This window comes from Protopterus annectens, chromosome 4.part0 (assembly GCF_019279795.1).
Source record: "Protopterus annectens isolate FY-2018-M chromosome 4.part0, PAN1.0, whole genome shotgun sequence".
Lineage (NCBI taxonomy): Eukaryota > Metazoa > Chordata > Ceratodontiformes > Protopteridae > Protopterus > Protopterus annectens.
Window position 1 is genome coordinate 488,514,841 of NC_056733.1, and position 24,355 is coordinate 488,539,195.

Consider the following 24,355-nt stretch of genomic DNA (forward strand, 5'->3'; position numbering starts at 1 on the left):
AAGGAGACCATTTTGTGTTCTGACCTTACCAGGGAAGGCATTACAGTAGGGATTGTGCATCACTCTCTCATATTAGGGGGGACCAGATCCAGTATGGTTGCACCCTTGGTTGGTGTATTGACTATCTGGTCCAGGGAATTTGTGTTTACAAAATCCAGGAATCAATTTGCATCTATGTTTGATGTTGTATAGGATTCCCAGTTCTTCTTCTTCTTCTTTCGGCTTATTCCCGGTTAGGGGTCGCCACAGCGGATCACCTTGTCCGCACATTGAATGGCAGTGGAGTTTTACGGTGTCGAGTTGCCAGCCCGGCGCCCAACCTTCCACAGAAGGCACACTCACACGCACACCTACGGCCAATTTAGAGTGTCCAATCCACCTGCAGCATGTCTTTGGGATGTGGGAGGAAACCGGAGCACCCAGAGGAAACCCACGCGACCACAGGGAGGACATGCAGACTCCGCACAGAAGGCACCCCAGCCGAGGATCGAACCGGAGAACCTCTTGCTGTGAGGCAGCAATGCTAACCACTGCACCACCGTGGCCGCCCATAGGATTCCCAGTTAATAGTGGGTAATTAAAGTCACCCATGAATATGGTATTTGGTTGGATTGTTAGTGTTTCTAATAAGTTTAAATATGTGCTATGTGTTTCCTGGGTCATAGAGGGGTCCGATACATTGCAAGGAAGTGGTACTGAATTTTACCTATGGTGGCTTTAACAAGAGCAGCTCAAGTCCTGTTTGACCAGCCTTGAAGTATATTTATTTATTAACTTATTTTCCAAATAAAAATACTTAAATTATTCCATTTCCAAAAATGTCCTTGAAGTTATAGCTCCATACATAGCCCTTGCATATGATAATAATATTTATTTCCAGCCTTTACAACATATTTTATCAGCTGTATATCTTTATCTGAGTTGCCATGCTTTAATTTAAGTATTTTGAGAACTACAATGGGCTGGATTTAATAAAGCCTACCCAGTGCATAAGGCCATGCAACATGCACACAGTAGCTTGCTGCTTTGTATTCAGTAAGCAGCTGTACACATTGTGTAGAGCCGTGCAAACATAGTAAACATCATGGCATAAGCAGCTGAATTGTAAGCTAATCAATGAGTCCAAGATGGAGGAACTATTCACCAAGCTATACAGCAATCATGTAGACTCAGTGCAGGTTTTGCCTGAGAATTCCAAAACCTATTGGAATACCGCCATGTAAACTGTTCTACACGGAGACAATGTTAGAGACTGCTGTTGCTCATACATGTGTATGTGCAACAGGCCCAATTCTTTGCTGCTGCTGTTGCAAAGACAAAAGGCCAGTGGCTGACCAGGTTGCTGACTCTAAGTTGGGTGCTGTCATTGACTCCCCAAATGATGTTAACATAATGCAAGAGGGTCTCACAGCAACTAATGACTGGTGCCAAAGTCATGGCCTCAAGCTAAATGCAAAAAAAGTATAATTTTACCATTCAACAAAAACATGGCCACTACTGATTAACACATCAACGGCAACCCCCTAAACCCACAACCTGTGGTGAGAGACCTGGGTACTCAAGCTGATAACAATCTCACTTTTGACCATCATGTAGCAGCAGTACTCAGAAAAGCCTTTTAATTGGTTCATCTCATAAGTAAAGGGATTGCATCCACAAAAAAGGAGGTAATTAGATCTCTATACTCCTCCCTCATTTGACCAATAATTGAGTATAACTCCCCATTTGGTATGTACCTCTCCAAACATATACACCAACTGGAAAGGCCACAGAAACACCTCAAATAGAGAATCCTTGGCCTCCAATACTTGTCCTATGTGGGCAGGCTCAAATCACTATCACTCTACTCTGTATTGTACAAGTTGCTCAGAGGCAATCTGTGTCTTGCCTACACGACAGTCTTGGACCCTGCCCTACTAGAGATGCTCCATATCCATAAGTCTAACTCCTCATGCATTACCTGCTCAAAAGGCCTGAATCTAATATGCGACATCAACAAAACCTGCTGGAGAGACAGGTTTGACTCCCAGAGGCTGCCGCATCTGTGGAGTAGACTTTCCATACACGTCAAACAGAATACCTCACTGACCCTCTTCAAGTGCAACCTTGATGAGTGGATGGGAGATCACAAATGTGTCCCAGGGGTTCAACCTGTGTCTCTCACTGACAGAGGTGGCAGGTGCTGACTGAGTATTCTTTTTGGGGATAAACTCTTGGTTAGGATAGTAAGGGCCTCAGGGCCATTAGCCTAGTAACCTGCTATGATCCTATGATCCTAATAGACAGCTGCCAAGAAGGAGAAGGGTGTTTAGATACTATTTTACTTTTCCCAATCTGCATAAGGTAGAAATTGTAGAGAGCTACAGGGTGGATAGAGACACACTACAGGAACTATGCAACTTCTGTCGTCCTCAACTGACAGGAAGGGCAAACCGAGGGGAACCAATACCTGAGGACACCAAGGTATGTATAGCACTTAGAATATTAGCTACAGGAACTTTCCAGAGACCAACAGGGGATATGTTGAGGGTGTCACAGGCATCAGCATCTGGATCCTACATCAATTCCCGAATGCTATGGTACAATGTGCAATTGATTAAATACAATTTCCCATTACACCAAAGCACAGAGCTACCTCAAGGCTGGTCAAACAGGACAATGCACTTGAGCTACTCTGTTCAAATTGCCATAGGCAAAATCCAATACCACTTCCTTGCAAGCTATAGGTACCCCTGTATGACCCAGGAAACCGATACCATCCATTTAAACGTATTGGAAACACTCACCATCCAACCCAATACCATATTCATGGGTGACTTTAATTATCCCACTCTTAACTGGGAAAGAATTTTGTAAACAAAAACTCCTTGGACCAGATTGTCAACACACCAAAAGGGGGTACAACCATATTGGATTTTGTCCTCACTACTATGGCAGAGTGCTACACACACCCTTATGTAATTGCCTTCTCTGGCAAATTCAGAACAGAAAATGGTCTCCTTTGAAGTAAAAATAAAACCTGGACCTACAGATAACCCTGGAATATTCAGGAACTACTTTAAGCTCTAAGGCTAACTTCCTGCTATTAAGTGTTAACCTGGCAAAATTTGAAGCCCCCATAAACCCTGAAAACACTGCTGCCTATTCAGAACTGTTCATTGAAGCCCTATACAAGAATGTTAATAGCTGCATAGAGACAGCCATACCCACCAGGAAGAAGTGCATAACTAATTCAAAAAACAAGACAGCCTGGTGGAATCACAAAATCAATAGGGTGTATAACAGAAGAAAGAAAATCATGGCAAAAATTAGGAGATGCATCATCTAACAGGATAAACACACTCTCATCAAACTAAACAAACAATGCAGTGGACAAATAAAGTCTACAAAAGCCAAATTTGAGGTAAATGTGACCTCCCAGGCCAAGGACACCCATAAGGCATTCCTTAGCTATGCTCACAACCTCAAAGGCAATACAAAGTTGTGTGTAAAGCTCATTGTAAATGGAGCCACAAATACAGAGACAGAAGATATAGCAAATCTACAGGCCAACAAAATCATCTCCAACTTTACCCTTCTCTCGCTCTCAACCTTCCCTCAGAAAATATTATCAAATATAACTACTCCTGCTGTCACTAGGGAACAGGTCCTTAATGCTCACTCTATAAGGGCAAGAACACTGCATCAACAGGCCCAGACAATATCCCAGGATGCCTTCTAAATAACAAGAAACATGACCTATCAGGTCCTCAGAAATTGCTATTTAAAAGTAGCCTCCAAACAGGATTCATACCTCATGAATGGAGAACAGCAATGGTCATCCCTCTGCACAAATGTTGGCCATCTAAAGGCCTTGGAAACTACAGACCCATAAGTCTCACTAGTCTTTTATGCAAAGCCATGAAAAGAATTATCATGGAAATGATCAGTAATGATATAGTAAAACTCCAGACACCAGCCCCAATTCAGTTTGGTTTCATCAAGGTCATGTCATGCCTGCTCAACCTGGTGGACTTCTTTGAAAAGGTTACCAAAGCAATGCATGAGGGCAAAATGGTACACACTGCCTGCCTTCACCTGGCCAAGACATTTGACACAATACCTCACTCAGCCAGGTTAGGTACAAACCCATATGTCACCCAGTGGATAGCCAACTGGCTCACAGACAAAAGCCAGGAAGTTAAAATTGGGGAATCCGTCTCTCCAAAGAGGTCAGTCACACAAGTGAAGTCCCTCAGGGATCAGTCCTTGGACCACTGCTTTTAGACATTTACTTCTCTGAAGTCAAGGCCAATGTCACTGGTCTCTGGCTGATTAAATTTGCAGATGACTGGAAGTTAGGAGCTGTCACTGAATTCCACACTGACACAAATGTTCTCTAGGAGGGGCTGGCATAGACAAACAACTGGTGTCAGAACCATGGACTAAAACTAAATGCCAAAAATATATAATAGCATGCTTTGGGAAGCCATCCACCCCAGGTAACTATCATTTTGACAACACACCCCTTAGAAATGATCTAGTAGTCTGTGACTTGGGGACACACACAGACAGTAATCTAGCCTTTGCCCATCATGTGTCAACAGTAGTCAGAGATTATTCTATGTTACACAACTTATAAACAAAGGTATGGCATGTAGGTCCAAGGAAGACATTCTTCCACTGTTTTCAGCATGCACGAGATCTATCATTGGGTACAATGCCCCCTTTGGTATGTACCTATCCAGGCATATCCAACAAATGAAACATCCACAGAGGTTCCTCACTAAAAGAATACAGGGCATAAGTAAAATGTCCTGTGCAGACTGCCTCAAAGCTCTATCCCTGTATTCTGTCAGGGCATTGTCAGACCCCACTCTGATGGACCTTCTGCATATCAGCAAAACAAATAGCACAAAAATTAGCCATTCTAAAGACTTAAACCTTGTTTTTGATATAAATAGGACCTGCTGGAGAGAGAGAGGAATGTATCCCAGAGACTACCCTGTCTCTGGAACAGGCTCCCCATCCATGAGAAGCAGAGTTCCTCCCTAACCCAATTCAAGTGTAACTTGGACAATTGGATGGGGAACAGAGAATTCATCCCTGGCTTGAAATCCTGTAAATGGTTTATCTCCCAGGCTCCTGTTTGTAAATGTTTCATTTCCCAAGCCCCTGCTTACACTTATCAAGGGTACCAGAACTTGTCAGAGATTTGGGATGCATGGCAAGGCTTTAAAACACCCTTGTGGTCTTTAGCCTAGTAAACACATATGAACCTATATGTAAGATTATCTGGGAGCTCCTCCCGGCTCATATTTGTCCTCCTAGAAACATCAGCACTGATATCAATCACATGTTGTTGTGCACTTTCCAGTATCTATCTGGATCTCTGACAGTGGACAGGAACTTTTCATTCAGTGTTAGTGGTGGCTTTGTTGCAGGTCTTCCTCTTGTAGCCAGCTGTTCATGGTCAACTGCAGCAGCTCCTACGGGCTGATAAAATCATATCAGTGGCCATATGGTGCACCTGCTCATAAGTTCTGCAGCATCCCCCTATGGCATTTATGTCATTGACTATCTGGTTCTAAATCTGCATTCTCATTTACGTCATTGACTATCTGGTTCTAAATCTGCATTCTCATTTATGTCATCGACTATCTGGTTCTAAATCTGGATTCTCATTTACGTCATTGACTATCTGGTTCTAAATATGCATTCTCATTTACATCATTGACTATCTGGTTCTAAATCTGCATTCTCATTTACGTCATTGACTATCTGGTTCTAATGCTTGCACAATTATCTCATTCTCTGAGGCACTGAAAGGAGGTTTACATGGATTAGTATTCTTGGGTGCCACACTCCTAGGTGACATAAAAAGGATAAGGATACACTACATAAATACCACATAATTAAATCTCTGTTTATGTAATGTATATATTTTCATTCTTAACCACTGGACACACACAGTTCAGGTACTACAATTTAAGGTTTATGTGGTAATATTATATCACAGTCATATGCAAACCAATGTTTTATCCAAAACAAGGAATAAGAATGGAATAATGTATTGTTTACCACAGAAAGAACTGGATGACTACACAATTTCAAGAGCAAACTTCTTAAAGCACAGTTTTTGTTGTGGCAGCATACAAATGGTATTTGCCTCTCCCACCCCCAATAAAACAGGCAAATACCAGTTTGCAACAACGAAGGAATAACACATCAGTCAATTGCTAGAAATGCTTTCAAGAAAATTCTCACAAAATGTGTACACATTTGCAACAGAAAAATTTATTTTATACGATTGCCAGTGACCTCTCTCTGTGCCCAGCATTCCCTAGAGGTGTCTATGGGCCATCTTAGAAGCCTACCTCTCCTGTATAATTGACAATATAGGACATTGCATTTCACTTAAAAAACACAGAAGTTTGTAAGATAAACCAGTTGTAACAATAATACTTGTGATAAAAGTTAACGCTGTGTATCTTAGTAAAATTCCTGACAAAAATGCGTATGCCAACAGTGAACTTATCAGAAGTGTATACAGATAAAGATGCCATTTTCTAATGCATAGATCTAAAATATTTTCCTTGTAACCTGAAAAAATCTAGCATGTACTTGAAAACTACAATCATACCTTAGCAAGATCGGAAGGCTTCTATGCAAATGAATCCAAAGTAATAGTAATCTTCTTCACTTTTCTCCACTTACACAACTATCTTTATCTTCATGTTGTCTAGCTACATGGTTACCCTTATATAGTGCAGATTTAGTCTTCTGAGCATGGTGATGATGCAAATGAGGTGTGAACTCAATAGAATTGCTGAATGCCAAACATTTGACTTTGTGTATCAGGTGTAAACATAATACAGGCACTACCTCAGTGGTAGTTGCTAATGGATTGCAACTGTGAATTATTACTGGTAGGGAGAAGGAAGTCACAACAACAATTCAGACTCCTTTACCTGCAATGGGTGTGTCACCAACAATACACTTACAAATTTGTAGCAAGCTTATATATGGAAGTGAGCAGCACATATTTCTCAGTTTTTGTTTATTAATAGCCAAACTCTCCTGCCTTTGTTGAAAATTGTATATTACTGTCATGTAGTATTCTCATACATTTTAATGACAATGATACAAAGTGCCCTACAGACTGGATGTCTGAGAGGACAGCACAGGTAAGAGAGGACAGAGCTGCATTTGTGCAAACAATACACATAAACAGTTGTGTGATCAGTCATTGCACCAAATATGTAAGTTACACATGTACAAACAAATGGGAGTGTACAAACAACTGAAAGTGTACAAGTGGTAACATGTCTTGAAAGTACTATTTTGGAAATGGGACTTGCTTGTATACACAATAATTTGCATTCCTGTTGCAAAGCTGTTTCTGTGGCAAAAGGACACTCTTGATGCATTTTGTCAGTCCATTAGTCTGACAATTCAAATCCAGAGTTGTGTAAAAATCTGTAAAATGTGTTAAAACATATTTTGTAATTTTTTTAATTTTATTTTATTTTTAATATTATTATTTGCATGGAGAGCTGCTTAGTGCAAACATGCTGAAACAGCTAAATAAATTTAATTAAATTTAAGTGGAATTAAAGTTACTTGTATGAAAAAGACTGCATAAATTACAGCTGTGAATCATGTGCGGCACATCTATTAAACATGATGAATCACAACGCACATAGTTTATGTAGATGAAATTTCAAGTTCCACATCTATTGTTTACTAATAAAAAGTAATAAATACTTTTTACAATAATAATCCATGTTACACACTGCTCATCTCGGTTGTGTGTTGCTCACCTCCATGCATACATAGTTTTATGGCCCAGACAACAAGCAGGCACTTGTCAATTTCAAAAAGGATACATTGTTGCACTTCTCAATTTCAAAATAGGACATTCTATAATGTATTGTTTACCAAAGTGCAAACACTCTAAGAAGTGTTGTGTGGCAGTCAGCACACAGATGTAGTAATGAATGTGAAAATATACAGCTGCTAGATAGTTGTTCCTGTGGCATTAAGTTAAGAACTAAAATACAGGTGGTGAGTCTGGGTTCTAATACAGAAAAGTCCAAAGTTTTATTACTGCTGTTCCAGTTCACTTCATATAAAATTTAACATTAGAAAAACAATTACACATAAAAATAACTATCTTCAGCAGGTGCAATGAGCATACACATGATATCAGATATATATGAAATGTTTAACTTTGTATATCAGTAGAATTATGGTTCTACTATTAAACATTTATTTTCTGAACTTTCATGTCACACCCATACATAGTTAAACACTCAGCTCTTTAATGTATATGTATAACTTATGAACCAGTTTGACAAACAAGGTCTCAGTTGCATTGAGCACTCTGCACAGTAATGACTGTGGAAAATACACCTGTAGCCAAATCTTCCCTCTGGTGACTGGTGTAAGTTAATGCTTAGAATTTAGATAAGCCAGGGTTCTAATCTAACACACTCCCAATTTTATTAATGTTTCTCCACACTATTTTAAAAATAAAGAACAATGTAAACAAAAATATAAATAAGAATAAGTATGTATAATACTAGAGCTCATCTGAATTATATGTGTCACAGAGGGTCTACTGACAATTATGTTTCTGTAATTATAATTGTCTTTTCTGGCCTTGGATGGACTTCATACTTCAATTGTGGTCATACTTACATGAATGTATAAACCAGGACTTTGTCATGTCACACACATACATAGATAACTCTTTCCTGTGTGTGTGTGTGTGTGTGTGTGTGTGTGTGTATATATATATATATATATATATATATATATATATATATATATATATATATATATATAAATTAATGAGCACATCTGATAAGCCCTTCTTCTGGGGCAAGGATGAAAAACACCTATCTTGAAGAATATAGTTTGTCTATTTTGCATAGTAATATCACATTGTACAAATTACCTTTAGCATTGTGTACAGACACTAAAAAAATGTGTCAGGTCATAAAATGTATATCTTTAATACATGTCTACAAAGTTAAATCAACTAGTAGTTATAGCAGTATCCAAACCAAAAACTATTGCCAACTGTCACATTACCCTTCCTAGTTCAAAATTGCTTTCCTCTCTGTTTGGCACTGTTGCTCTCCACTCAACACCACACAAACATGGTTGGCATGGTTGTTTGGGTTTGCATACTAGCTGTAAGATTTAATATCTTGAATTGGTGGAAAAACTCTCTAACTGCTGCTGTCTGACCTGAAGGGAACATGGCAGGAACTAGAAGGGAAGGTGCTTAATTTAGGGCTCAAAGATAGGGTGTAAAGGAGTCCAGAATATTTGTTAGATTCCTTGTAAAGTGCCACAGCAATGGCCTCTTACTTGTATTGACACCTGGTATAGTCCCACTGACTTGTATTGACATTGATGTGGCAATAGCCTACTGCATGGGGACTATACCATGTGTCAATACAAGTCAGAGGCTTGGAATAGTCTGGCCAAGGCTATCTCCAGGTTGAAAGGCATTCCATGCACTGGACAGCAATACATAACACCACTATAACGACTTGAAAAATAGCAAGCAGGCACAAATCAAATAGTGAGTGGATGAGTTTAGGACTGCTGACATCCTGCAGTTGTGTAAGTATGCAGATAAAGATATTTTAAATTAGATAGAAAGCTGGCTATTGCCAAGACCTGTATGCATTATTCTCCACTTTTTCATTTAGAGCCACCCAGGAGATAGCAATAAATGGGGACGCCCATGATGATCATTTAGAAAGACTTAGAGAAGCAAAGGGTATATATGCAGCACAAAAAATATTATTTCATCTAAAATATGGATCTTGTATACATGATTAGCAAATTAAGCATGCGTATCTTAACTATAAAATCAAGCATGCATGCTGTAGTCTGTAGTTAAGCCAACTGTAGAAATCAATTATAACAGTACATTCAGATGGTGTGGGTTGAAATCTCACAGGAAACAAATGTATAGTAAAGTAATATAAAAATATTACATGATTTAAACAAAATAGACATACATGCCATGCCATTAATCTGTATTATTTGATCGAGCATATGTGCAATATATATATATATATATATATATATATATATATATATATATATACACTGTAAGGATTACTTGGAACAATCATCATTCATATTTTGTCGTTTTTTAAAAAAGTATACTAAATGTAAAAATATAACTATTTATATTTATATTGTACTAATTTATTGCATGTCACATATGATGGTACTAATTATCTTCTCGTTTTGTTTTGTCTCTTATCCCACCCTAATCTCTCTTTTTTATTTTTATATGTGTGGTCACAATGTTCTGATTTCATCAGTTTTGTAAAACTCACAAAATGATTTACAGCACAGATGATAGGCCATCCACTGCTGATCAGCCTGCCCCCCTCCACCTACTGCTGCACTGATGCCCTGCACATCTGGCACCCAACCTGGCAGTACTGTCTCTGCAGCCCTGTACTGCTTGGGCCCTCCACATCAGGCAACATTACCCTGGCAGGTGGTGCAGTTATACCCTCCAGGATTATTGGTGGAGGTGGTGATTTTGCACCCACTATGTGATGCCAAGCATGGGGCATGAGGTCACAGAGCGCACCACTGGTGCACACCTCAGTTGGATGGAGAGGATGCTCTTTGAACTGGTGTGAGAACAAAAACATTAGGCACTCCAACAGCAAACTGAGTAAGGGGAAAGTGATGACAGTTCTGTGGGTGACAACTAGATTCTCACTCTTCCCATGTTTGATGAACAAGGGCATCTGATGTCCCCTCCCTTTCCCAAATCATGGTGCCCCCCAACCTGTTGTGTCCTTCACCATCCATGTATATTGCCTTGTTTGTCATGTTTGTCTTCATCTACTTCCTCACCTACCTTACTTACCTGATCATGTCATACCTGTGTCTCTTACCCAACATCCATCTCTTACTGAAATAAAAAACAAAAAATGGGCACCTGTCCCACAAAAAAAAAATATATATATATATATTGTCTCATATGTAACTATCCACTTCGCACATGTGTCTTCTTGATACACTTGATTCAGTCCAATTGGCTATACAACAAGATTGCATTGTTGTCAGCCATTGTTGTTGAGGTGACCGTCCAAATTCAACCAATATTCTATCCATGTTCATTTTACACTGCTGAAAAAGTGGAGAGTTATGATTTTTTCCTAATTCCTTCCTGCACATTCCTATATTGCTCCCCCTTTGTTTATCCCACTGTCCCCACCCCCATTTCACCACTTCCCTATCTACCCCATTTTCACACAAATCTGGTCACAAAGTAGCATCACACACCACACACATAAATAACAAACCCCTAATGAACCCCATTATTTTTGTCCTCTGCATTTGCATGACATTTGGCATCACACACCAATGCCAAGCAAAGGTGAATGGCTTTTCACATCCTATGGCATGCTGCAGTTACCTCCTCACAATGCTGCTTAAACCTGCCATCCTAAGGAAACGCACAGTTAAAGTAGAATAAAGGCACTCATATTATAAATTTCATATAAATTATTTTTTACACTAATGACTGTATACATATGTAACTCCATATGTGCACTATTGACTTAAATTACTTGAGTACTGTTTGTTTTTATACATTATTTCACTGCAGTTATTCCCTCTCACATTTTCAATATCTATCACATGTAATTTAATTACATCATCAATACATATTTAAAAAAATAGACAGAGCTGGATTCAAACCCTATATCCTCTGTGCTCAAAATATGAGTGCACTACTATCACACCTGCAGCCACAGTATTTTTCTTCCACTCAGTACTGTCCAAAGTGCTAACTACTGAGCCTCTTCCACTTAGTGTGTTTGTGGAGAGGAAAGCAAACCAACAGAACTCTCATAATTTTCTTTGTGAAGCAGAGACCTGTGTTTGCTCATCGGTGAACTATGGTCAAATGGGGAATGCAGTATTAATACGTTTTTAAGGTTATACAATTTATGACAGAACATTTCTAATGTGAACTACTTATGAACACTATATAATCTGTTCACTGTGTCAGATTGCCTTATAGAAGTATTAATGTGGATAGCAATCCTTTACAAATATGACCACCAACATGTATATATCTGTATATGACAATTTGTGGGTAATGTACAACAGCTGCATATGTCTAATTTCTGCTACTGCATTCATGACAGGTCTTTGTGTCTAGATTTCAAAGCTGTCTCTTTGGAAAAAAAAACAGAAAATACTATAGTCATACATTGTACACCACTCTCATAATAGGATATGTTACCCACATCATAAAATGATGATGGCATTATCTATAAAGACCACTTTAACAAGGCAAAAACATACTTTAGGAATGTTGAAATCATTAAATACTGTGTTTCGCAGATGGGAACAAAATATGTGCAGGTATGTTAAATTAGCACAGCAGCCACATTATGTGTATGTCTCTGTGTATGTGTAAGGTTGTGTGTGCATAGTCAGAGGAAAATCAGTCTGTATAATATTATCATAAACCTGTTCCTATGCAGAAATAAACTATCTTGACAGTCATAAACGGCTACACATCCATTTCATTCAGGCCTCACAACATCTGTTGAGGATGACATCAACTACATATTTTACAGCAGCAATGCAAAAAGTCAGACTTGTGCCACTGAGGCCTCTAGCTGGTGTACCTAGTTAGGTAGGGGTTCTAATATCACTGAAGTCAACTAGTGCATATGTGTGTGTGTGTGTGTGTGTGTGTGTGTGTGTGGATCCAAGGAAAGCATAACTGTGTTTCCTACTGTCTGCAATACAGTCCTATGAAGTACAAACACTTTTACCATCATATATGCCTACACATCCATGTCATATATGCCTCTAAACATCTTCTCTAAAACATGCAGTGATGATGTCATCCATTATAAAGTGTCCAGCAGTATTACAAAAGTCAGACTCGTGCCATGATGCTTGTGTTTAGTACTGAGTTCATTAGTTGGTGTACCTGGTTAAGTAAGGGTTCTAATCTCACTGCAGTCGAAAAGTGTGTGTGTGTGTGTGTGTGTGTGTGTGTGTGTGTGTGTGTGTGTGTGTGTGTGTATGTGAGGATGTCATCCACTACAAATTGTCCAGCAGCAGTATAAAAAACAGAATTGTGATTTGGAGTTTGTGTTAAGTACTGCAACCCCTAAATAATTATGTAGGGATTCTACTCTCACCATGCTCAACTGGTTTGTATGTGCTTTCAAGAATCAGCTCGGTGTCAATTTTAGAAGGATATGTGAGTCCATAGCTATGTCAGACACTCCTCTGAACATCTTCTTATAATGTACACTGATGATGTCATCCTGTATAACATGCACTTTGACAGCGTCCAAGGCAAACCTGTTCTGTGGCAGTAACATTCAGTACTGTGTCATCAAGCTATTTTACCTAGATATATAGGGGTTCTAATCTGACAGCAGGCAACTTGAGCGTGCATACATTCAAATATTACTTTTGAGACAATTTTACACAGAGATGTGACTCCACATCCTTGTCAGATACTTCACAAAACATCTTCTGCTCAGCATACAATGAAGCTATCATGCTCCGTAAAGTTCAATGTGGGAGTGTTAAAGTCAGATGTATATGGTGGTGTTGGCATTACATTGCATGGCATTCATCTTCTATGCCTACACAGATGTAATGTTCAAATCAGGTCCTGTCTACTGCTGTGTGGTGTGTGTGTGTGTGTGTGTGTGTGTGTGTGTGTGTGTGTGTGTGTGTGTGTGTGGATGGTACTACATTATAGTCACTATATGATTTTGGGAATTGCTCTTCATGTCACTACCACTTAGATGAACCTTTGATATAGCCCCATGCATCTATCATCCTCTTTTTTCCACTGGCTAAATGACATCCTTCCTGCAGAGGAGTGGAGGATGTCCTCGTGTCAAATATGTATACACACATCATGAAACAGAGTCCTTCCATGAGCCTCTGCAAGCCATCTCCAGAACAATGCATGTGTGATTGCTCATTCTGTTGTGATCTAGTACACATGTCCCATATGTACAGTGGCAGTATGTAGTGCAATGCAACAAATATACACATATGCACAATAGTCTTAATATCTTCCCTGTTCCATCATATAGATATAGGGAGTTTGTTTAAAATAGTATAATAATGTCTAGGATCTTATGAGGTGTTGGCCATTAGTTTAATAATGTCCTATGACCCTATGAATATTTGACATGTCAATGCTGCTGTCATTGACATGTGCTGTGTTGAGGTGTGGATGCAAAGAATGGCTGCAGGAGAGTGTTACAGCCTATGATGTGAGATAATATGTTGATGGCCACTGCTGCCATTTCATTACATGCTCCTATTATAACAGCTGTAGTAATATGCCTCCTGAGAAATGTTGGCATGGTATGATAAACTGTTATATATATTGTTGGCTTATTAGGATGTATTGTAGTGGAGCAGATCAGCATTCTATACAATTCTCATTTCACCATCACAGTGACACTTGCAGTATGGCTCAAGTGTGGATGGGTCTACCTACCATCATTCAGTGCTCTGTGACAGTCATCAGTATAAATTCATACTAAATACAAATACACATATGCCTTGTTTGATCCACATGTCGTAATACTGTGAAATACACAAAAATATCATGTTTTGATTCAATTGCAACCTTGTGGAATTCATTGCAGTTCTGTTGCTATTTCCAAGGGTTATTGAGATGGTCAGCGGTATGATTATGTGACTATTAGCATTTGTGTCAGGAAATATTTTGCATGAACCACGACCAAATTATTTGTCATGTGTCTTATATGGCATCAAGTCACTCAAACACAGCTTTTCCATGAGGGACATAAAGACATATGATGTGCAATTGATATAATTATGTAATATAGGTAGAGATGTATGACTGTGTGGGCCGTACCACCGTGTGGCATGCAATGCTTACCCAAGGTTGTATTTTGAGGTGTTGTCACATTTCATTTTTTAAATAAGTATGAAATGTTAAGAGGAATACACAACTAAGCAGAGAGCTGTTTGTGGATGCCACCAGCTATACTCAACCAGAGAAAACAAACTGCTAGCTGACAGTTTGTTTCACATTTCAATCCCCTGTTGCCACTGGCCATCAGCCAAAGTATACATGTAAACATTACTCAGTTCTTCTTCTCAGGGGGGAAGCTCATCTGAGCACTCTCTACAGCTAATAACACAGAATCAATGAGCTCTGACAGCATCACAGGCTGTCTATAGTGTGACTTAAACCTGACCTACCAGACACACTTGGATCCCTAATGCAATAGAGCTTCCAGATAGCCTATGTTCTCACAGAAGGGAGTACAGCAACAGTCATCAGACTGACTGGGGGGGGGGCATCACCTGATGCATGATGTTATAGACCCTTACTCCTGACTCTTTTCATCTGTGATGCAGACCAATGAATCATCATGGACATTATCAAAAAGGACACATGTAATCTCCCATCTGTGTACCAAACCCATATTTGATTTGATAAGGCTACTTCATGTCTGTTATATCGGTTTGATGTCTTCAAGAATATCACCAAGGGCATGCATAATGATAATAGCATCATCCTAAATAACCTAACCTGGCCAAGACCTTTGACACAAATCCATATGCAGGTATTACACAGAAACTGCCGCAAATGGCCATACACACCTACGTCACCAAGTGAGCAGACAAATGGATCACATGCATGACAGATAATGTCGAAGTGTGTGAAGTCACCTCTATCTAGAGTCTAATGACCAGGATTCTGTAGTTGGCCCTTTCATGTTCATTATTTAAATCTCAGGAGTCAAGACTAACTTACACATTCTTTGTCTAACCAGCTTTGTGGAGGACTGCAAATTATGGACAATCACTGAATCCAAGAATTGTATTGGTATAACGCAGACAGTAGTAACGCAAGCAAAGGATTATTGCTAGCGCCATGGAGACACAGTACATTGAATAAAAATATTGGGGGGAATTAGTTCCTTTATGACAGCAGATACACAAGATAATTATAATAAAGAAGGCACACCCATATCAGCAGACCAACTAGTATGTGACCTTTGTAGTCAGGTAGATGGTATGCAGAAAGTCCACTAGCATATAACCACAGTGGTGATTAATCTCCCTTGTATGCAACATAACTCCTGAGTATGTGCAGGACATCCACATCAAAGGGTTTTACAGTCCCATTGTTTTCAGCTCTCATCTCACCAGTAATTGAATAGTATGCACCCTTTTACATGTACCTCCCAACAGATCTTCCAGGGATGATTTACAAAATGTATCACTGTTGCCACATTGATATCTCACACATCGGTCATATCTACATATTGTTTTTGATGCATAACCATTAGGGGTTGACAGTGCAGAACCCCCCTTCATGGTGTTATACAAGATGAATGTGTGATACATGTTCCTGTGATGCACACAGGAAATAAATAGCAGATTGACAACGTTGATGGCATGGGTTGCATTCATGCAAGTGTAGATTGTGGCATATATGTGCCATGCAAACCTGTCAACTAGACAGGATTGCTCATAATTTAAACTATATGTGAAAGAGAAGGCCTCTTAACACCACCAAACGATGTTCATTTTTGAAGAAGGTGAGCTTGATTCCCCTTATAAATTACTGGCAAATCATGACAGTTGTACAAGTGTGTTCTTGCAGAACCGTATATAATAACTCACTATCACATATTTTATGTCAGTGGCACAAAGTACTGGTGGTATTATTCTGATATTGTCTATGACTATGCGTGCTTCTGTCTACTGTTGTCTATGAGCTTGTTGCTATGTGTCCTGCTTGGTTGAGACCTATGCTGACATTACTATTCATATTCAAGCAAATCATTTTGCACATGAGCTACAAACCCTAACTCAGAATAACTTTACTTTAGCTGAAGCATGGTTTACCAACATTAAACTTATTCTTAATCCGAAAAAAAAAAACAGACTTATTCTCTTCAGCCCTGGTAGATCTCCTCCTCTCAACAATGAATTTACCATACAATGCAATGACAATACTCTGATCACCCCAACAACACACACAAAACTGCTAGGCATTGAAATAGACAATAATCTAAAATTCGACCTACACATAGCACAAACAATCAAGAAAATAAACAAAAAGCTTGGTCTCCTTTATAGGAACAAACACTTCATCACTACACATACCAAAGCCACTATTGCAATAACTCATCTCTTATCCATTCTCCTCTATGCCTCTCCCATCATGACTAATCTCCACTGCACTGAATTAAACAAACTGGAATCTTGTTACAAGATAGCCAAGTCTGCGACTGACGCCTCTTATAGATCCCACCACTTTCTATCCCTCAAGCAACTTAACTGGGTGGAGTTGCCTAAACTACTCCTACTCAATCAACTCTTAATAGCACACAAGCTCTATCACCATCCTGACAAAACCCCAGCACTTCAGCAACTAATCCAGCCCTACATTACCACTAGAGCCTTAAGATCTACTAACCAAAACCCTCATAAATGTCATCAAACACAGAAACGATGCTGGTAAATCACTCTTTGCCTGCACTATTGCAAGAACCTGGAATTCATTCCCAAACCATATTTCTTCTACCACCTCTATTACCCAATTCAAAAAACTCATAAAAACCCACTTTGCCAGCAACTGGCTTTGTTCATTCTATACCCCTGGCTAATCCACCTGCTGCTCTGTTACAAGGACACCATTACGGCTCACATGTTTTTCCCCTGTATACTTCTTTACTCAATGATTGGTACTTTTAAGATTCAATGATATATACTCTATAGACAAAAAAGTGTGTTTCTATCCTGCATGTTCATATGTATTCTTGTTTATGTACTTATATGTTTGCCTTTATTCACTCGCATAAACTTTATTGTTTTATGGAGCTTTTCTCCCCGGTCTTCCACTGAAAATAGACCTGTGACTTTCCCTGTAAACAAATGTAAAATAAAAATCAAACAAAATAAAAAAAAATCCCTCCAAAACACATTTTTACAATGGTTCAAAATGACCTTTTAAATTTACATGACTTGTTGAATCTATTGCAATCACAATGGTATTCTCTTATTTACAGATATTCTAAATTTTACAAACTTTTGTTTATTACCAAAATCATTGTAGTATTCAGTTAACTAGAGAACATAAATTATGGAATACATTTTATTTCCTTCACAGTATATTTGTATGCACTGTTCTTGCTTCCATTTATCCAACTTTCCAACTTCAAGCTTAATAAATGTATTGCCACATCTTATCATACATTTTGAATGCTTTGCTAATATAATTGGGTCCTCAACATGCCAAATTCTTTCAGATATTTTAATAGGGAAAACATGATGGATTGTCATAATTTTCCATATCTTAATTCCCCCCAAAAAAACTACTTTTGTATAAAAAATGTAGTCGGCCTCTATAAGCTTCACTACTACAAACTGCCATTAATATATATATATATATATATATATATATATATATATATATATATATATATACATATATATATATATATATATATATATATATATATATATATATATATATAATATATGTGATACTGAGTAATATTAATTTCAGTAAAATAAATAGTTACATTTTACAAAACTTAAGTGTTGTTGTCCACTAAGCCAACAGGTATGTCATGCAATCTTTTATTGACTCTAATTTATAAACATATTGTTTCTGTGTTTCCTGCTAGGGTAGGGATCTGGATCATTGTTTCTCAAACACTCAAGCAGTTATTTATATATCTACCTTGGGATATCTGAGTTTCTGTGTGTTCTTTTAAATTATTGCTATATGTCCAATCTGCCAGACCCAAAACAAAAAGTTAACATTTTCCACTTCTTGTGGCACTGTATGTTAGTTTACAGTTTATGGTATAAAATTAGTAATAAAGCTAGTAATACTCACGATACAAATTACATTGACTTGGCAGAAGGCTATATCAGATCTTAAGTAGATCTCTTAAAGATCACTTTTTCATCATTGCAAGTATCACCAATGCAATAGATTCCCTGCTGGAAGTATCTTTTAAACAGTTATTCATTTTCGACAGAGAAGCACCTTATAACATACAACATTTCTAAAAAAAATTAACACAAAGTTAGATGACTAGAAAAGTGATTGGAAAATCTCATCCATCATCCAAGCTCCTTAAGTTCCACTCTCATTGCATCATTAGATGTTCTATTCATATTTTAAGTTTACCTGTAGCCTTTCACTTACTGTCATTCAAGGTAACATCTAGAACCCGAGTTTTCTAATAATAAAAGCCATAAATTGTTGAATTATTTGTATTTTCCAAAACTGTGCTTTGCCTTATTCACTTTTAATCTGTATTTTATGTTTTATTATTTCATTTTATTTTACACTACTTTTTTAGCATCATGTTGGATTAATTCAATCACATTTTGAGCATATAAATACATTCAATAAAAAAGGATTTTGAAAAAAAAAGCTTAGCATTTAGGCCTAGTTGCTCAATCAGTCCACAAAAATACTGAACTTGCAAGGTAATACCTGTTACTTGCTAGAGTGAGAAGTTGAATATGCGATTAATAAAGGCCTAAAGCCAAAAAAATAGATTATGGTATATAGATTTTATTAGGAAAAATACAGAGAGTGTTTTACTACAGAAGTCCATCACCAAAGATATTTATTTAGAGCCTGTCTAGCTCTATGGATTGCAAAGTATTTTATATGGGAAGAAATCAAGAACTATCAAAATAAATTCTAATCTCCTACTGGACCCCTCCCCCCCAAAATATATATATATATATATATATATATATATATATATATATATATATATATATATATTTATATATATTGACTTTACTTGCTTATTTGCAAAATAGTAATTATCTACTTATTGACGGATAGCTGACACCCTTTTTTATTTTGAAATAGGCAAGAAAAAAAAATAATTTATAACTTTGAAGATTCAAGTTGCATCATTCTGTGAAGCAGTCTGAAACACATTTTGTCAGAAACAGCTTATGCTATATTGTTCTCTAATATAGATATTTACATTTGGTGTGACCTTATGGTTCCATTAAGTGAAATAAAAACAGCCTGCATGACTATGCCTTGTACAACCTGTATTCATTTAACAACATGGGCACTAAAGATACTACATAGAGGAGGGTGGAACACAGCAGTTAATGCCACCTTGCCCATTTTAGGTTGAGAGTGGTATCTTACTTCATTCCATTAGTGATACCAATTGGAGTAATTGTGTTTCTCACACAGCAAGTGCTGCAAACAGTGTGTCATTTGGCCAAGTGACTTGGCATATGTGGTACTATATATGCATCTCTCATTGGAAGTGATGGTTTAGCATGGAAGCTATCAGGGACAATGAGTAGGAGCATCTCCCACTTAGTGGAATGTACTGGGTGGTAGACTATTAGCCTAAATAAAAAAGAAAACTAGTACCAAGCTATTTGGCACTAGTAGAGGAGACACATTTTCTGGCTGGATTTTTTTTGATTGCAGAGAGGATGTGGAAATCGAATTTTATCAATACTAACCCGGTTAACAAACAATAAATAAATAAATAAAATAAATAAATAAAAGAACTGTGGGGTAAAAGGAGTAATCTTTAGCAATCTTGAGGAGGATATGATGCCAAAAAAGTAGAAATAAAAAATATATTATTTTATTTTATATATAAATTATGCTTTTTAAAATATCACCACATATACTGTGTGCATTTTTATACTCAGCAAATGCAAATAAACTTTCTGCAGACTTTGTGATTTCAAAACATTATCTTGCAATTTATGTGTGATGCATATTTTAAAATGTTAGACTAAGTAAAAGAATTATCTTATATGATGAGTTTATGTATATTGTACATTAACTTATATGACATGAAAGCAATATAAAATTCTATATAATGTGCCAGTGATGCAAGACGTTTTAAATCTTTTAATAAAGTCTTTACAGTTCATCAGTCAGCTAAGGGGTATGTCTCTTGGTTTAGCATTTTTACTGGAACAGTTTTAAATGGAGGAAATATTAGTTCACAGAAAGATTATTCCTAGTGTAGGAAATGCTTTCCAAAGTGGTATTAGATTTCTTTGACATAAAGGAATCAGCCAAGCTGAAATTGTTGATGATCTCCTCATTGGAGACTGCTTCTGATTCATTTTCATCCTGGCAGATGGCCTCCTGTTTCTTGAAGTACTGGGAATCTTTATATTGTGATACCATTTCTACTTTATTTTTAATTCTGGATGAGAGTAAGACAATTTTGTCAGGGTTTTGCTATAGGTAAGTGTTCCTTTGTGATTAGCTTTGAAGACGTGGAAAAACATTTTTCAAGCTGATGTTTAACTTTGATCTAGTAGGAAAAATAGTTTTGAATATCAAATATTTATGTGATTAACAAAAAAAAAAAAAAAATTCCCAGCTGTAGCTATTTGTCTGTGGTATGAAATAAAGGATTTGAGAGCAAAATTTCTGTATGCTAACTTTCTGCCAAATGAAAGAACTCTGGGTAAATTAAAATACTTCAGGGATCCATTTAATGGGGAAAATCATCACAACTCCATTTTCTACTTCTTAAGGTAATCAATAAATTCATAAACCATCTTCTTGACTCTGCTTTCTTGATCTTCTAACATTTATTAAAGCCTTTAGGTTTCCTATATAACATTTTTAATCTGAGTTTCATGTTCTTAATTCTAATGTGCACCTCAGAGTACTATAGTAGTAATACACGTTGGTTTGTAGCCTCCATTTCTTTTAAACCCATATGTTTTCAGCTGGTGAAATGCAAGTTGTCTGGTTCTGTAAAATGAGATAGTGAAATAAAATCTTAATTACTGATGCCTCCATTAAAACAGAAGACTCATTTAAAAATAACAATCTAGAATAATTTCATAATGGTCAGTTGTTTAGTAATGCAGAGTTAAACAAAGCATTCTTTCTTCACATAAGGACACTTTAGAGTGCAGTTATGTTTATACTTATCTATTAAGACCACAGACTACTTTATGTTTAGTAAATTTGTGGGGAATGGAGTGCTTCTTATAGCAGAGGGAAGGCTTTGCCCATTGTAGATTTGTATTTCTGAATCTTGTGAAAATACCAGATTGATGGTTTCACAATAAAAGTCCAAAACTGAAGGGGTCTATATTAGAACGTTGAAAGTTCATTATTTTGAACATTCTAACATCGAACCCTATTCAGCAAATGCTGAAAATAGCAAAACAACAGATAACCAAATTTTTTCCTAGGGAAAGAATTCAGTTGTCCGTTTCTGTCGTTTTGCTATTTTCAGTGCTGTGGTGGAAAGTTATGGGTCAGGTTCAGGTAAGTGTGTGATTAGGCGTGGGTTAGGTGAGTTAGCATTAGGGCGTGAGGGAGGTATGTGTGCAATTGTGTGGATGTGAGGGTTAGGGCAGGTTAGGTGAGTTAGAGTTAGGGCACAGGTGAGGTGAGTGTGTGATAGTGACGGACCTTAGGGTTAGGGTTTGGGTTAAGGTTAGTGGTGTTTGTACAGTTTAGTGTAGGGTTAGCTGCAAGATTTTGAGTGTATATGTGTGGATTGCTGTTTGTTTTGTGTGCTTGTGTTGTGTGTATGTGCTTTGGAACAGCAAATTTTTTCCCTAGGAAAACATTTGCTGTTCTGAATGTTCGATGTTGTCAGCGTTCACTAAATAGGGTTCAATGTTAGAACCTTTGAAATAATGAACTTTCGATGTTCTAATATAGACCCAAATTCCCTGGACAGTTCATGAAAGTAACAACTTAAAATTGGTCTTCCAAACATGCCCACACGCGTCCGCGCACACACACACACACACACACACACACAAATATATCTTGTGAACCTTGAAAATGAAACCTGAAGTGTAGCTTTTTGAGGCCACATTTTTGCAGAAGACAAGACATAGTGGACTCCCACACCCAAGAATGATTGGCCATGTTGTAAATGATAATTTTCTTCAAAATGACAGATTTGCTGATTTCACTTCTTCCAGGTTTTCCCATATTCTGTTCTGTAAGACTAGTACATCCTAGAATCACAGCTGTTTTGCTGAATCAACATCCATGCAATGCTAGTCTAGTAAAATAATCTAGATTAAAAAAAAAAAACAAGATTCATTCACAACCCCTTTTGCCCATTTTTACACATGGTGTCGGGGCATTACCTTAACAGTGACAGACATATAGACTTTTGCTTGTTGTTCTTCCGCAATTCTTTTGTCAAATCAGCTTATAATTTTGGCTACGAATGAGGGCATTATCTTTTTTAATGGAATTCAGTTGAAGAACACATTTTATTAAATAATTTTTGGAAAATTGCATATCTTAGAAATGTTTATCTTTACCACCTTTCCATGAGAAAACACTTTTCAATAAACCCTAATTATGTGTGTAATACAGCACTGCTGTCTATGTGTGTGTGTGTGTGTGTGTGTGTGTGTGTGTGTGTGTGTGTGTATATACCTAAATATGCACAGATGCAAATAAAGTTAGAAGAGATAGATATGAATTTTAAGAGATAACTCACTCTACTAATTTTCATTAATTTGCTTCTACCCTTCTAATTGATTTTGCTTTCCTATGCTATATGTTGTTATTCCCGCACATGTCCCTCGATCTAGCTTCTCTTTAATGTCACTGTCTAAGTTGAGCTCTTAGGTGTCTTTCAGATATTCCCTCTTTTGGAAATTCATTTCATTTGACCAGTGCCCCATTCATGAGACCATACCTCTTGGTCTTTTTCATGAACCTTCATCTCTAGTTCTGTGCTGTGCCTTTCAGAAAAACCATGGTTACCTCAGAGTGCACCCATAGGGTTTTCCTCATTATACCATTGAACCCTCAGGGGATGTAAAAGAATTATTCCTCTCTAGAAGGATTCTTCTTGTGTGGCCTTTAGAACTGCAGTTGGGTGTAACCCCTTGTAATTTTTTATAAACAGATTCATAATGACATACCGCATAATACACACAAATACGTAATGTAATGAGTAAGCTGGACTGGTGAGGAAGCAGAGCTACCTTGTTAGTTCTTTAACAAAAAATTGCATTTTAATGAAACTGTATAATTAGCTCTGTGCTGGTAAAGAAAAAAAATATCAGCAGTTGTAGACATTTGAAATAATTTTGTGTCTATATCATATTATCGTACAATGTAAATAGCGAACGCTATTTACATTGTACCGATAATATCGAAATAACAAAATATCGAACAAACGGAACAGCAAATTTTTTCCCAGGGGAAAAATTCGCTGCTCCGTAAAAAAGAAAATAAACTTAAACACAAATGTAAGTGGGGGGCTTCACCACCCACACCTCCTACTTAAATATACCAACTTCGAGA